We start from the raw sequence: 14,784 nt of genomic DNA on the forward strand, positions 1-14,784 counted from the left end.
GATGTGGATGGGATGGGGATGGGATGGGGATGGGGATGGGGATGGGATGGGGATGGGATGGGGATGGGGATGGGATGGGATGGGGATGGGGATGGGGATGGGATGGGGATGGGGATGGGATGGGATGGGATGGGGATGGGATGGGGATGGGGATGGGGATGAGGGTGAGGATGGGGATGGGATGGGATGGGATGGGATGGGGATGGGATGGGGATGGGGATGGGGATGGGATGGGATGGGGATGGGGATGGGATGGGATGGGATGGGATGGGGATGGGATGGGGATGGGGATGGGGATGAGGGTGAGGATGGGGATGGGGATGGGATGGGATGGGATGGGGATGGGGATGGGATGGGATGGGATGGGATGGGGATGGGATGGGATGGGATGGGATGGGGATGGGATGGGGATGGGGATGGGGATGAGGGTGAGGATGGGGATGGGATGGGATGGGATGGGATGGGGATGGGATGGGGATGGGGATGGGGATGAGGGTGAGGATGGGGATGGGGATGGGGGTGAGGGTGAGGGTGAGGATGAGGATGAGGATGAGGATGAGTGCCACGGTGTGTCCCTGCCCTTCAGTCAGAGCCTGCCTTGCCTGTGCTTACCGTAAATCAGAACTGAACCACAGCAATGTGCTCATTTTCACCTCAGGTGTTCTCCAGATGTGGAGGGATGCTTTGATTCCTTGGAACAGTAATACTGGGGAGAGTTGCAGGCTTGAAGAACACGAGACCTGAAGCAGAAACGCACGGATCTCTGTTTTTCTCCCAGAAATACCATGTAAAACAGGCAGAGTCTGTGGATCACCCTCTCTCTCCCCACAAATTGCCTCTCTTTTCTTTGAAAAACTCGATGGCATGTGCAGAGACCCTCGGTACCACACCCTGTTTGTACTGGGAGTCAGGATTTATCTATCTGTATTCTATTTATTTGGGTTTTATCTATTTATCTGTTTGTGGTAGGGTCAGGAGCTGAGCAGGCTCCAGCTGTTTGGGGTTTCTTACAGGGGAAGAACAACTTTGTTGTCCAGACCCGCTCTGCTACCTCTGCTTCTCCCTGGAGCACCCCAAAACTCCTGATTCTTACACAGCTGTGGCAGCAAGCTTCAGGCCCCAAGGCCTGGGTAAGAACCGGTCATTTTGAGTAAAGAGCAGCAGGGAGGAGAGTATCAAACTGAAACAAGAGGTCAGAGCCTCTCCAGGTAATAGGCCCGGGGGCTTTGCTGCACAATTGAAGTATCAGTGCAATTTTAATGCAATTTGTTCTGTATGGAAAGTCCAGGGAGGAAATGTTCTTTTCCCCTGGGCTGAGAGGAGAAGCTGGAGGCTGCTTGCTCTGTGCTCAAGGCCAGGTCATTCGCTCTCCATGTGGAGGATGATTGCTTTCGGGCGCGTCAGTGAATCACAGTACGATCAGCGCCGGGGCGATGTAAAATTTCTATAGTTGCAATTTAATGCATTTCGGCCTTGGAAAATGAGCTGCGGTCGCCTCTTCTCTTAGCAGACCCGTGTGTCCTTGCCTACCACGCTCCGCTCTCCTGGATACCAAATGGCTTCATCATTCCGGCTGCTAATGAAACCGGAATTAAATTAATGGGAACATGTGTGCCGGTCAGGAGAGGGCTGGACCATAAAGCGCCTATTTTCTCAATGAGTTTATCTTTCCATTAATCATCTGTTGATCACCAGAGAGCAGAATTCCTCTGCATTCAAGCAGATCTGCCGGAGACAGCAGACGAGGACTCTGCTCTCCACGAGGGAGTTTTAACAACTTCTGGTGTGTAAAGGAAGATTGTTTTAAAAGTTGTTTTTAAGCTTCAAATAGCTCATTTTAAACACCCTTCTGCCTTTCTGGAAAAGTTCCTTTAAGTTCAGTCCCTTTTTTTTTAACTGTTACCAGTGGAAGGGCTTGCTAAAACTGCAGAGGCAGCTTTTTACGCTGTGGGAAAGAGGAAGGGGTGGGAAATGGGATGTGAAGGGTTTTGTAACCCTTTTTTTTGGGGTTTTGTTTTTGTTTTTGTTTTTTGTAAGGCTGGCAGGGGAGGGAGGGTGGACACGGGGAGCCTGGGGAAGGGCTGGCAAGGGAGCTCCTCACAGCACAGAAATACTGGCTGTGTGGTGTGGTCTGTGCCGAGAGCCCCAGCCTGGATCTGGGCTCTAAATCCAGCTGGGAATGGAAATCCAGCTGGAAAGGCAAATCCAGCTGGAAATCCATCTGGGAAGGGAAATCCAGCTGGAAAATCCATCTGGGAAGGGAAATCCACCTGGGAAATCCATCTGGGAAGGGAAATCCAGCTGGAAATCCATCTGGGAAGGGGAATCCAGCTGGAAATCCATCTGGGAAGGGAAATCCAGCTGGAAATCCATCTGGGAAGGGGAATCCAGCTGGAAATCCAGCTGTGGGTGTTCCACCCTGCTCTGCAGCTGCCAGTGCAGAAGAAGAAACACAACCTTTGCTTGGAAGTGTTCTTTGTTTGGTTTTGTTCCAGTTTTTTTTTTTGAACAGACTTTAAAAAGAATTGGCTCTTACTGAGTTAGGCTCTCCTGTAAGGAGGAGTGCGTTAATTATTTACTGAGGGTAGTTTGGTTCCAGAAATCTGCGTTCTGGCCAGGGTTGGCCCAGATCTCTCAGGATCACTGGGACAGCCTAACATACGCTTTGTTGTCAGCACTGTGGGGGCTGAGGAACCGGCCAACTCAGAGAGCTTGACTCTCCCCTGGAGAGCTTCTCCCTAGGCGAGAAACTTTTATGTCATGCAGAGAGAAAGTGTCACTCCCAGAGGCCCTAGAGTTGAACATGTTAATTTGTTACACCCCATTCCTCTATCCTCCCCATCAATCCACCCCGATACCTGTATCCCAGTTTCCCCCTCCCCTCTCCTTCCCTATAAATATCCCAGTTTTTCCCCCGTTCCAGGAGCTGCTGTCCCTGGCTCCCTTCACTGAGGGCCCTGCTATAATAAAGGCTATAATAAAGGCTATAATAAAGGCTATAATAAAGGCTATTTCTCAGTGGAATGCCATCCAGCTCTCTGGTCTCTCTCTCTGTGTCACCTGCACGCTGCCGCTGAGCTGAGCTCACTCTGTGCCCCTGGGCAGTCCTTTTCAGGACGGCTTCTTCAGGGTAGCGGCGGCACTCCTGCCATCGACACCGCCGCGGCAAGCACCAGCACACTGGTGGGCACCTTGGGGCAGAAATCTGACGGGAGCGTTGTGGGGCACGTTTGGGAACCCTCGAGCACAGGGCTGGAACCCTCTCACGCTGGACACATCTCTGCTGCACAGGGGGGCCAGAGAAATAACCCAAAACACTGCCCCAAAGCTCACAGCAGCCTTTTGTTCCCCCTCCTAAAAGCTGAGTTTAACGTGGTGCGTTCAGATCTGCTGTGTGGGAAATGTGGATGTTTCCCTGCTTAATGTCCTGCAGCTCCTGCCCTCGTGTTTGAGGGAATCTCCGTGGTTGAAGGTGGGAAGAGACGGTGCTCATTAACTGTCTAATTAGGGTTTTCAATCGCGTGCCTCAGAGATGGAGGTGCTGGGGTGTGGCCGGAGAGTCCGGCTGCCCTCGCACCTGGAGCTCCCACCTCCCTCCCTGAATCCCTGGGGTCTCCAGGAACAGACAGCTCGGCAAATCCTGGCCTGGAGAGACTTCAATTGCACCTGCCCAGGAGGAGAAGACAGACACAGGAACATTATATATATTATATATATAACACATCTATATATGTATTATAACAGGAACATTATATGTTGCTTTTCAATGCTTACATCCTCGGACATAAGTGACTGAACAGCGAGAGCAGGAAATTTCGACAGGGCAATATAACAATTTTTCAAACTCCCGTTTATTCTTGGTTGTTACTGGAGCGGCTGTGGCAGCACGCCAGCCCCTTGGCGAAATCCCCATGTATTCAGCAAAAATATGTTGCATTTTTCAGGGGATACTTCACGCACCTTTTCCCGTTCCCGTGTTCAAACGGGGGCTCAGCACCACAAAGGCAGGAAGATGTAAATTCTAGTTCTAAAATGTATTTCCAGGGATATCTTTTTGGGGAGTTTGCTTGTGCTGGGGGGGAGATGTGGAGCGTGCAGGGCTGTGGTGTGTCCCTGGGATAGGCGGATTGTGCCCCTGTGCCCCTGTGCTCAGGTGAGACGCCACCTGCAGAGCTGCCCCAGCCCTGGGCAACAACAGCACAAGGACGTGGAGCTGCTGGAGCCAGCCCAGAGGAGGCCACGCAGCTGCTGCCAGGGCTGGAGCCCCTGTGCTCTGGAGCCAGCCTGGGAGAGCTGGGGCTGCTCCCCTGCACAAGAGAAGGCTCCAGGGAGAGCTGAGAGCCCCTGGCAGGGCCTAAAGGGGCTCCAGGAGAGCTGCCCAGGGACTGGGGACAAGGCCTGCAGGGACAGCACACAGGCAATGGCTTCCCAGTGCCAGAGGGCAGGCCCAGCTGGGATATTGGGAAGGAATTGCTGGCTGGGAGGGTGGGCAGGCCCTGGCACAGGGTGCCCAGAGCAGCTGGGGCTGCCCCTGGATCCCTGCAGTGTCCAAGGCCAGGCTGGACAGGGCTTGGAGCAGCCTGGCACACTGGAAGGTGTCCCCGTCCATGGCAGGGGTGGCACTGGAAGGGCTTCAGGGTTCCTTTCAACCCAAACCATCTCAGTGTTCTCTGATTTTGCACTTGTGGGGCTGAGCATTTCTTGGGGTTGTGTTCCCATGGACACATTTTTGGGGTCACCCCCATGGCCCAGAGCGTTCCCCTGCGCTGGCACCGGCACCACCGACCCCTTGTCCTGCTCTGGAGGATGGACACCGAGGGGCTGGAGCGTGTCCAGGGCAGGGAACGGAGCTGGGGAAGGGGCTGGAGCCCCAGGAGCGGCTGAGGGAGCTGGGAAAGGGGCTCAGCCTGGAGCAAAGGAGGCTCAGGGGGCCCTTGTGGCTCTGCACAAGTCCCTGGCAGGAGGGGACAGCCGGGGGGGTCGGGCTGTGCTGCCAGGGAACAGGGACAGGAGGAGAGGGAACGGCCTCAGGCTGGGACAGGGGGGACAGCAGCAGGAATTTCCCCATGGCAAGGGTGGCCAGGCCTTGGCACTGCCCAGCCTTACAGATGACAATACTGGCTTTCACATTTACAGATTAACTTTTTGTACCATGAGCATTTTAGTAAGGACGACTCACACTTTTAACTTCTTTTGCGTAGTATAAAAAATGTATTATTTCTATAATACATTTATTTTCTTATAAAATGTATTATTACAGATTATTTGTATAATCTGTCAGAATACGCTGTATACTTTCTATGACCGGTAATGTAATAAACACATTGCGCCATAGGCAAACTATGACAAACTTAGACAAACTATTATGTCTAAAAACAGACACTAAAACCACCTTTGTGTAACCAGCTTATGGAATGGTGCAGAAGCACTGGCTTTCCGTCTGTGGGCTGGCACAGGAGCATCGGAGATCCCGATAATAATAACAATAACAATAATAATAATAATAATAATAATAGTAATAATAATAATGGGACAGGAGCATGGGAAGAGCTCATCCACAGCACACCCCGCAGCAGGTCAGAGGTTAAAAACCGCACAAGAAGAGAACCTGCAGCATCAAGGCTTCCCAAGGAAGTCTGAATGATGGAGCAGATGAATATGCATGAGCCTCAGGAATGATGAAGACAAACTGTTTCAATTCCGAGTGTGTTCTCTGGCCGCTCGCCAGCAGCACCCCAGCGCCGCGCGTTTGTCTCCGATTCCACCCCCCGTTAAACTTCGTGGAAGTTGGGCAGAGCGGCGGTGTTTTCCGCAGCGGGACGGAGCTCCCGTGTCCGCAGGTGTGTCCAGGGGCGGCGGGGCCGGGATTTCTGCGCTTCCCTCGGGCTTTTCCCACCCCACGGATCCCGGCCTGCCGCCCGCGCCCCGCGCCCGCTGCCGCGCCGCCCGCCAACCATAAACACAACGCGCCCGCCCGCGCCCCTCTCCGCGCCGCGCAGGCGCCGCGGGACCCGGATGTGGCGCATGCGCGGCGGCGGCGGGGGCCCGGACGTGTCGGCGGCGGCCGCGGCAGCGACAGCGCCAACAAACAAACCGCGAGCGGCGCGGCCGCGCCCCCCGGGGGCAGGAGGGGGCGGGGGCGGCCGGCAGCGGGCGGCCGCTGCTCCCGGCCCCTGCGGGCGCCGCCCCGCCCCGCCCCGCCGCGCCGAGCGGAGGGGGCGGAGGCCCGGGCCTTCCCCCGCCGCCGCCCCTCACGGCGGGCTCGGGCCCCGCCCGCGCGGCGGCCCCGGTAACATCCCCTCCCGGCGCCCGCCCGCCCGCTGCGCTGGGATCCCCTCCCGGGCTCCTTCCCCGCCCCTTCCCGGCCGCTTCCACGGGCACTTTCCCCACCTTGCCGGGCTCCTTCCCCGGCCCCTTTGCGGGCTCCTCCCCCGCTCCCTTCCCCTCCTGCCCGGCCTTCCTCCACACCTCCCCTCCTTTACGGCCCCCCGGCTCATCCTCACCTCCCTCCCGTCCCCTTCATCACCTCCTCCCTGTCCCCTTCCCGCTTCCTCGCTTTTTCTCGGCGACAAAAAAAAAAACAAAAAAAAACCAGGAACCCCCTCCCACTACCAAACTTTCTAGTCTTGTGGTTTAAACGCCGGGCAGCCGTCCTGCCCCCGGCCAAACATTGCCCCGCTGTCCCCACTCCGTCCCGCCCGCTGGAAAAGCCCCCTCAGTGGTTCTGTGGGGGCTCTTCAGTCCTGTGGCCTCTGCATCCTCGCCGGGATGGCGGGGGCGGTGCTGTTACTGCTTTCCCAGGGTGCACAAAGGCTGTGATAAACATGAACTCGCTCCCCTGTGCCGCTGCCTGCCGTCCCCGCGGCGCTGAGCCTGGGGCACGCTGCTGGCCTCAGCCGCGGCTGGCTGTCCGGTTTATGGCCCTGGTGTCACAGCCCGAGCGGGACCCTGCTGTCCCCGCACCGCTCCCCGGCTCGTCTCTGCTGGGCCAGCGCTCCCTGTCCCCTGGGGCTGGACCCTGGGGCTGGACAATGAGGCTGGACCCTGGGGCTGGACCCTGAGGCTGGACCCTGGGGCTGGACAATGAGGCTGGACCCTGGGGCTGTCCCCTGGGGCTGTCCCCTGGGGCTGTCCCCTGGGGCTCCCGGCCCTCCAGGAGCCCGGGACAGTGCACAGCCCTGCCAGCCGGACCCGGCCTCCAGCCCAGCGACACGGCACACGGGCACCTCGTCCTCCTGGCCCTGCCCTCACCCTGTCCCTGCAAAGAGTTTCTTCCCACTCTGCATCCCTGAACCTCTCTGGATTTGCTTGTTGCATAAGCACGCATGTTTAATATTGATTCAGGAACTTTATTTCAAAGGGCTGAGGCCCGGGGAGAAGCAGCGGGTGCCTGACGCTGATTAGAATTCCGTTCCTGAGGAGATAGCTCTTTACATAACGCGTTCAGGCTGGGCTGGCACAGTGGGGGTGTGAGCTTTGAGAGGAATCCACTGATTTGGTGAGAACAAAGGTGCTGAGAGCAGGTCCTGGTGAGGAGCCGCTGTTAAGGTCCTGCAGGGATTTTAGGGCTCTGTTTCTGTTGTTAACTTTTGGTGGGGGCTGGAATTTTCCATGCCTGCTGAGGTGATTCTTTTGTTGAGCTGTAACGAGCGCAGAGAGCGCTCTCCCTGTGCAGATTGCTGTAAAGGGCAGATGTTATCTAGCACACGTCTTGCTGGGCTGTGGAAATCACACCGCTCCTGTGCCGGCAGCGCTCCCCTCTCCCTCCCGTGAGGGGTTCTGGCAGATCACCGTGGGACAGGAGCCTCGCCAACAGCGAGGGGTCTCTGCAGGTCGGGTTTGTCCTGTCACTGCACGGCCACCTCTGCCCTTCGCTTGGTTTTCATACAGGGTGCCGAGGTGTGTGCGGATCGGGGTGCCAGAGCAGTTCACTGGGACCCCGGGGCTGTCCCGGGGCTGTCCCTGGGCTGTCCCGGGGCTGTCCCGGGGCTGTCCCAGGGCTGTCCCTGGGTTGTCCCGGGGCTGTCCCGGGGCTGTCCCTGGCCCGAGGTGTGTGGCTCAGGGCGGCAGAGCGGTTCAGGTCCTGTGCAGACCTTCCTGCTCAGAGTGTACAGACACCACTGGGACCCCGGGGCTGTCCCTGGGCTGTCCCTGGGCTGTCCCTGGCCCGAGGTGTGTGTGGCTCAGAGTGGCAGAGCAGTTCAGGAGCTGTGCTCGGACCGCACAGACACCACTGGGACCCCGGGGCAGTCCCTGGCCCGAGGTGTGTGTGGCTCGGGGTGGCAGAACAGTTCACTGGGACCCCGGGGCTGTCCCTGGGCTGTCCCTGGCCCGAGGTGTGTGCGGCTCAGGGTGGCAGAACTGTTCACTGGGACCCCGGGGCTGTCCCTGGGCTGTCCCTGGGCTGTCCCTGGCCCGAGGTGTGTGCGGCTCAGGGTGGCAGAGCAGTTCAGGTCCTGCGCAGACCTTCCTGTCGGAGCGCACAGAAACCCGTGCTGAAAGGAGGAGATGATCTCCAGCTGTGTGCTTTCTCAAGGAAACAAAAACGACAGGGGGAGGTGTGTGAAGCTGAGCTTTCTGGGGTTTAAAACACGTGGTGGCAGCAGGGTTAGGTTTCCCCTCGAGGGCGGCGGGTGTTCGGACGTGGCGTTTGCATTGTGCCAGCTCCTGGGACAGGAGTTAGAGCCCCGGGCGGCAGAAAGCCCGGCTCCCCCTGCTCCGACAGCCCTCGGGAAGCGCTCCTGGACAGAGCTGGGGGCGCAGCTGGGAGCAGCAGACGTGCCCCGAGGAACGGCTGCTCCGGCTTCTCAGAGGTGAATCTGTGTCAAGCCACTGCCACTCAGCGCTTCCTCCAGCTCTTCTCCCGTTCCTCCTGCGCTGCCATGTGTCTTAAATTTCGGTAGCTGCTGCCAGTGGGATGAGGAGAGTTGATACCGGTGATTCAGATGCACACACAAAAATAGTGTTCTGGGGAGCGGTGGGAGCGTGGTGCCTTCCCAGCGCTCTTCCCCTGCTCTTTAATGCTATTTGTTCTCTCCTCTGCAAACATTTTGCTGCCGTTCACCCGTGGGGCAAGCAGATAACAGTGTAATGTGCTGGAAAGTATCTGCAGTTTAATCCCTTATCTCCGTCAAATCACGAGCTGCTTTTTGTTTTATGGGTTGATGGATTTTCCTCTGCCGTGCTGATGGTAAAACTTGTGCCCGTGCATTGTTAAACAGCAGAACTCGGCGGTGATGTTGTGGTGGTTAAAAGCCATCAGAGTGCGCGCTGCTCTCCTGGCACCTTGGTGTTTGTCTGATTCTGGAGCCCTTCTCGCCCGTTATTGGTGTGAAAGGTTCTGTCCAGATGTCAATTTGCAGGCTGTTGTCATTAGCGGGTTGGTTGTTGTGGCGGTAGGTGTGGTGTCAGGGTGCTGTCAGTCTGTCTGGGACGGTGTTACTCACGGGTCACCCTCCAGAGCATCGGCGGCAGCTCTCAGCCAGCAGTGCTTGCTTTTCCGGAGGTTTATTTTAACAAAAATCGCTGTCACCGCTGCAGCCTGGGGACAGCTCTGGGGACAGTTCTGAGGACAGCTCTGGGGACAGCTCTGGGGACAGTTCTGGGGACAGCTCTGGGGACAGTTCTGAGGACAGCTCTGGGGACAGCTCTGGGGACAGCTCTGGGGACAGTTCTGAGGACAGCTCTGGGGACAGCTCTGGGGACAGTTCTGAGGACAGCTCTGGGGACAGCTCTGGGGACAGTTCTGGGGACAGCTCTGGGGACAGCTCTGTTCCCCCGGGTGTGTTTTGTCAGGATGTGTTTCCCTCTCTCCCCGAGTGCCCGGAGTTCCCTGCCCTGCATCTGTCCCTGGGACACGGGTGGCACCGCCAGCCTCGCTGTGGCTGCGGTCTGTCACTTGTGACCTGCTGGGATTGCCTTCTCCGGGGGAAGGTGACGCTTTGGGACATCCTGGGGTGGCTGTTGGCTGGCGGTGGTGAGGCTGCTGTGCCTTTGGTGGCCGCGGACGGTGGCCAGGCTGTGCCAGGCACTGTGACAGGCGCTGTGACACGGGCAGGAGGACAGCGGTGTACCTGCTGGGCCTGGGACACACGGGCTGGTGTCACACACCAGGCTGGTGTCACACGCGGGGATGGTGTCACACACCGGGATGGTGTCACACACCGGGATGGTGTCACACGCGGGGATGGTGTCACACACCGGGATGGTGTCACACACCGGGCTGGTGTCACACACCGGGCTGGTGTCACACGCGGGGATGGTGTCACACACCGGGCTGGTGTCACACACCGGGATGGTGTCACACACCGGGATGGTGTCACACACCGGGCTGGTGTCACACACCGGGCTGGTGTCACACACCGGGATGGTGTCACACACCAGGATGGTGTCACACACCGGGCTGGTGTCACACGCGGGGATGGTGTCACACGCGGGGATGGTGTCACACACCGGGCTGGTGTCACACACCAGGCTGGTGTCACACACCGGGATGGTGTCACACACCAGGATGGTGTCACACACCGGGCTGGTGTCACACGCGGGGATGGTGTCACACGCGGGGATGGTGTCACACACCGGGCTGGTGTCACACACCGGGCTGGTGTCACACACCGGGATGGTGTCACACACCGGGCTGGTGTCACACACCGGGCTGGTGTCACACACCGGGATGGTGTCACACACCGGGCTGGTGTCACACACCGGGCTGGTGTCACACGCGGGGATGGTGTCACACACCGGGCTGGTGTCACACGCGGGGATGGTGTCACACACCGGGATGGTGTCACACGCGGGGATGGTGTCACACACCGGGCTGGTGTCACACACCGGGATGGTGTCACACACACGCACAGCCTGCTGTCACACACACACACACACACAGGCTGGTGTGTGTGTGTCACCTTTGCAACCTCACCCCCATCCCCTGTACCGGTGGTGAGACTGCGTTGTGCCGGGGAGTGTCCTGGTGAACCGAACGGAACCGGTGCTGGGAATGTGTGCGGTGTGAGACACAGCCGGACCCAACCGGTGCTGGGAATGTGTGCGGTGTGAGACACAGCCGGACCGAACGGAACCGGTGCTGGGAATGTGTGCGGTGTGAGACACAGCCGGACCGAACGGAACCGGTGCTGGGAATGTGTGCGGTGTGAGACACAGCCGAACCGAACGGAACCGGTGCTGGGAATGTGTGCGGTGTGAGACACAGCCGGACCGAACGGAACGGAACCGGTGCTGGGAATGTGTGCGATGTGAGACACAGCCGAACCGAACGGAACCGGTGCTGGGAATGTGTGCAGTGTGAGACACAGCCGGACCCAACCGGTGCCGGGAATGTGTGCGGTGTGAGACACAGCCGGACCGAACGGAACGGAACCGGTGCTGGGAATGTGTGGAACAAAGTGTTAGGTGATCCCTTTGCTGTGTATTTTAAATATTTTATTTTATTTTCTCTCTTCTTTCCCTTCAGCTCGGCATTCAGCACCGTGGCGCTTAGGGACAGAGTGTTCCGTGATTCCCCCTGGTCACACCGTGCTCTTTGTTTTCCCTCTGGGCTGGGAGTTCTCCCAGGAAATCTCTGCTTTGCTGCGGGAGGAGCAGGAATGAGGCAGGTGGGGAGATAAACCATTTCCAAGCAGGAAAAGTGTTCCTGTCAGGTTGCTTTTATTGGCTAGGAAGGGACGTGAGTGTTTTTTAAGGATCTGGGTTTGTAACTTCAGAGCGAATCTCCGGCAGATCACGGTGTTGAGAATGGGAATTGTTTGGACCAAGGGATTTTTGCATGGCTGGGTGACTTGAAGAGCGTTTTGTCTGGGGTTTATTGCAGTTTTGGGGATTTTTAGCAGCCTCTGCCCTTTATGCCTCAGAGGAGCTCCTGCGCAGCTGTGGTAACACCTCCACGAAGGCAAGGGAGTGAAACCCACCTGAGTTTTATCCCTAGCCATGAGAGTCAGAACAACTGTTGTGTGCTTCAGAAGCCCTTGTGCCTTCTCCGGGCTCTGTGTGTGTCCGCCTGTTGTTCTGTGGAAGAATGTCGAGCTGAAATCCGCCTCAGCAACTCGTGATCCCATCTCCTAAATACTGAATTTCCCACCCCAGGAGGTGCTGTGAGCTCTTGGGAGCCGCGGCGTGTTCCTTGCCCGTGTTTCTGGGGCTGTGCCAGCCTGCGATGCTGTCTGCCGCTGCAGCTGAGGAGGTGAAACGTTCAATTCCTGCCCCACAAACGCCTTGCTTATCGCTGCGTCTGCTCCCCGTGCCTCGTCCTGCGGCCGGCGGGGAACGGCTCGCTCCCCCGGCAGGGAACGTGCTCCTGGAGGGTGCTGAGCGTGGCACGGCGTTATCGGGGCACAGCAGCCAGATAATCGCTGTTTGGAGAGAGCGTGTCCCGGCTGAACCAAAGCCAGGGGGCCAGTCTGCCTCACGGCCGGCCTTGTTCTGCATTCCTGACCCCCAGACAAGTATAAGAGCGAGGGCAGCGGGCTGCCAGCTCAGCCGGGCTCCTTGTGCCGCACGGCTCCAACCCAGCGCCGCCCTCGATTTCGGCTCCGCAGGGTCCCGGGAGAGCAGCCAGCCCCTCCGGAGCCCCTCTGCTCCCACCAGGTAACCCTTCCTGGCAGAGCGACCTGCAGGTGTGTTCCCAGGTTCTGGCAGCTGCTCCGTGTCCGAGGATTAACAGCCGACAGCGAGGTGAAACCCATCATCCCACTCAAACTGAGAGGTAATCGCGTTCTGCTGCATGGGCTGAGGAGGGGCAGCCGTGGGGCGGCCTGTGCCTGCAGGAATAAAATGTGTGGGTTTGTTCTGTGAGGGGAGCAGCTCCAGCCAGCAGCTCTCTGCAGGTCCTGGAAGGAGAGGACAGGACAGGAGCAGCTCCAGCCAGCAGCTCTCTGCAGGTCCTGGAAGGACAGGACAGGACAGGAGCAGCTCCAGCCAGCAGCTCTCTGCAGGTCCTGGAAGGACAGGACAGGACAGGACAGGAGCAGCCAGCAGCTGCTCGTGGGTGCTCTGAGAGAGGAGCTTGCTGCAGGTCCTGGAAGGCCACCTGGATGAGCCGGCAGGTTTCCCTCCCCTCCGGAGGTTCTGCTGCTCGGGTTGCCTGGAACGCCGCTGGCTGTTGGCCCCCTGTTTCTCGGTTAATGAAACAATTTCTTAGTGTGGCATGGGGTCGGGGGCCTGCTGGGGCTGGAGAGGACCTTTAGGGCCATGGGGTGTGCTCAGGTGCAGCTTTGTTAAACACCTGTTGGCATTGAGGATTAGCCCTGCTGGCCGGGCAGGGAGAGAGCGGGGTACGGCAGTGCCCCCAGGTGTGACCCAGCTCAGGACGGGCTCCTGGAGCCCCCAGGTGTGACCCAGCTCAGGACAGGCTCCTGGAGCTGTTCCCCAGGTGTGACCCAGCTCAGGACAGGCTCCTGGAGCTGTTCCCCAGGTGTGACCCAGCTCAGGATGGGCTCCTGGAGCTGTTCCCCAGGTGTGACCCAGCTCAGGACGAGCTCCTGGAGCCCCCAGGTGTGACCCAGCTCAGGACGAGCTCCTGGAGCCCCCAGGTGTGACCCAGCTCAGGACGAGCTCCTGGAGCCCCCAGGTGTGACCCAGCTCAGGATGGGCTCCAGGAACACAAACCCCTGCAGCCTGCAGAACCTGTGGCAGCTCCTGGAGCAGCGTGCCGCGGCGTTTGCCGGGCTCTGGGCAGAGCTCCGGCTCCCACCCGGGGCTCCCCCCGTGCCCACAGTGCTCCAAACCCCAGAGAAGCTTCCAGAGCCTGGCACCTGAGGGGTGACCCAACTCCTGTGAGGATCATTCCACTTAAATGAGGCCTGGCCTGCTTGTTCTGAACCCTGAGGAAGTCAGCGAACACAATTCTCATTCACGGTCTGGGAGGAGATAAAGCTGCGTGCCTAATTCTAATCGTCTCTGTATTTAAAGCTGCTTTAGCTAATAGCTTTATCAGGGCATTTATTTGTGATTACTTCTGCACATCTCTCTGGGATGGTGTCGTGTATTTAAGGAGAACGACGTTCCGCTCTGCTTTAGCTGGAAGGCATTTACAGATTAGTGTGAGTTGCCACAGAGGATGACTGGCAGGTTAAGCTTGACTTTTGAAAGGGGCTTATTGAATCCAAGCACGAGAAAAAAACCCGGCACAGAGGGGGAAATTGTAATAGCTAGGTAAAACCCGTGATCCTACTCAAATTTGGAGGTAATAGTTTTCCTTTGGGAAAAATTGAGTGCAGAAGCATCCTTACAAAAGAAGAGAAGGCTTGAATGTGGGAGGGAGGCAGGGGGAGGGATTTGCGCCGTGTATTTTTCAGGGGTACCAAAGCGTGATGTATTCCAGCTAAAACTGTAGAAAATATCAGATAAGGAAGAGTTCATTTCCTTTTGAGATTGTGCTGGGTTTGTCCAGCAGCGTTCCTGTTACCAGGAGGGGAGCCCTGTGCTCACGCCGTGTGGTGGTGTAACTTTTGGTTAAAAACTTGCTTGGTTTGGATCAGCCTTCCCAGGCAGTGTTTTCAGTCAATTTCACCCCGATTCGGTGTAAAATCATGGTCACTCTTCTCCTGGTTCACGTGGGCATCCCCGCCTCTCTGTAGGCGTGTGTATAAACCGTAACCTTTATTTAAATATCGTTACTGGGGGAGGAATAAAACACCTGAAACATCTTACATCTGAAAGTGTTGGGGCAGCCCCTCGGGCACGTTTTAGCCATCACGGGACAAGCAATGCCGATGTTCATGTGCTTTTAACACCCTGCACTCAGCTTGAAAGTAACAGAGGGAAAGAAGC

This window comes from Pseudopodoces humilis, chromosome 4 (genome assembly GCF_049639895.1).
Source record: "Pseudopodoces humilis isolate 2021_Gansu_Grassland_sample_001 chromosome 4, ASM4963989v1, whole genome shotgun sequence".
In the NCBI taxonomy this organism is placed as follows: Eukaryota; Metazoa; Chordata; class Aves; order Passeriformes; family Paridae; genus Pseudopodoces; species Pseudopodoces humilis.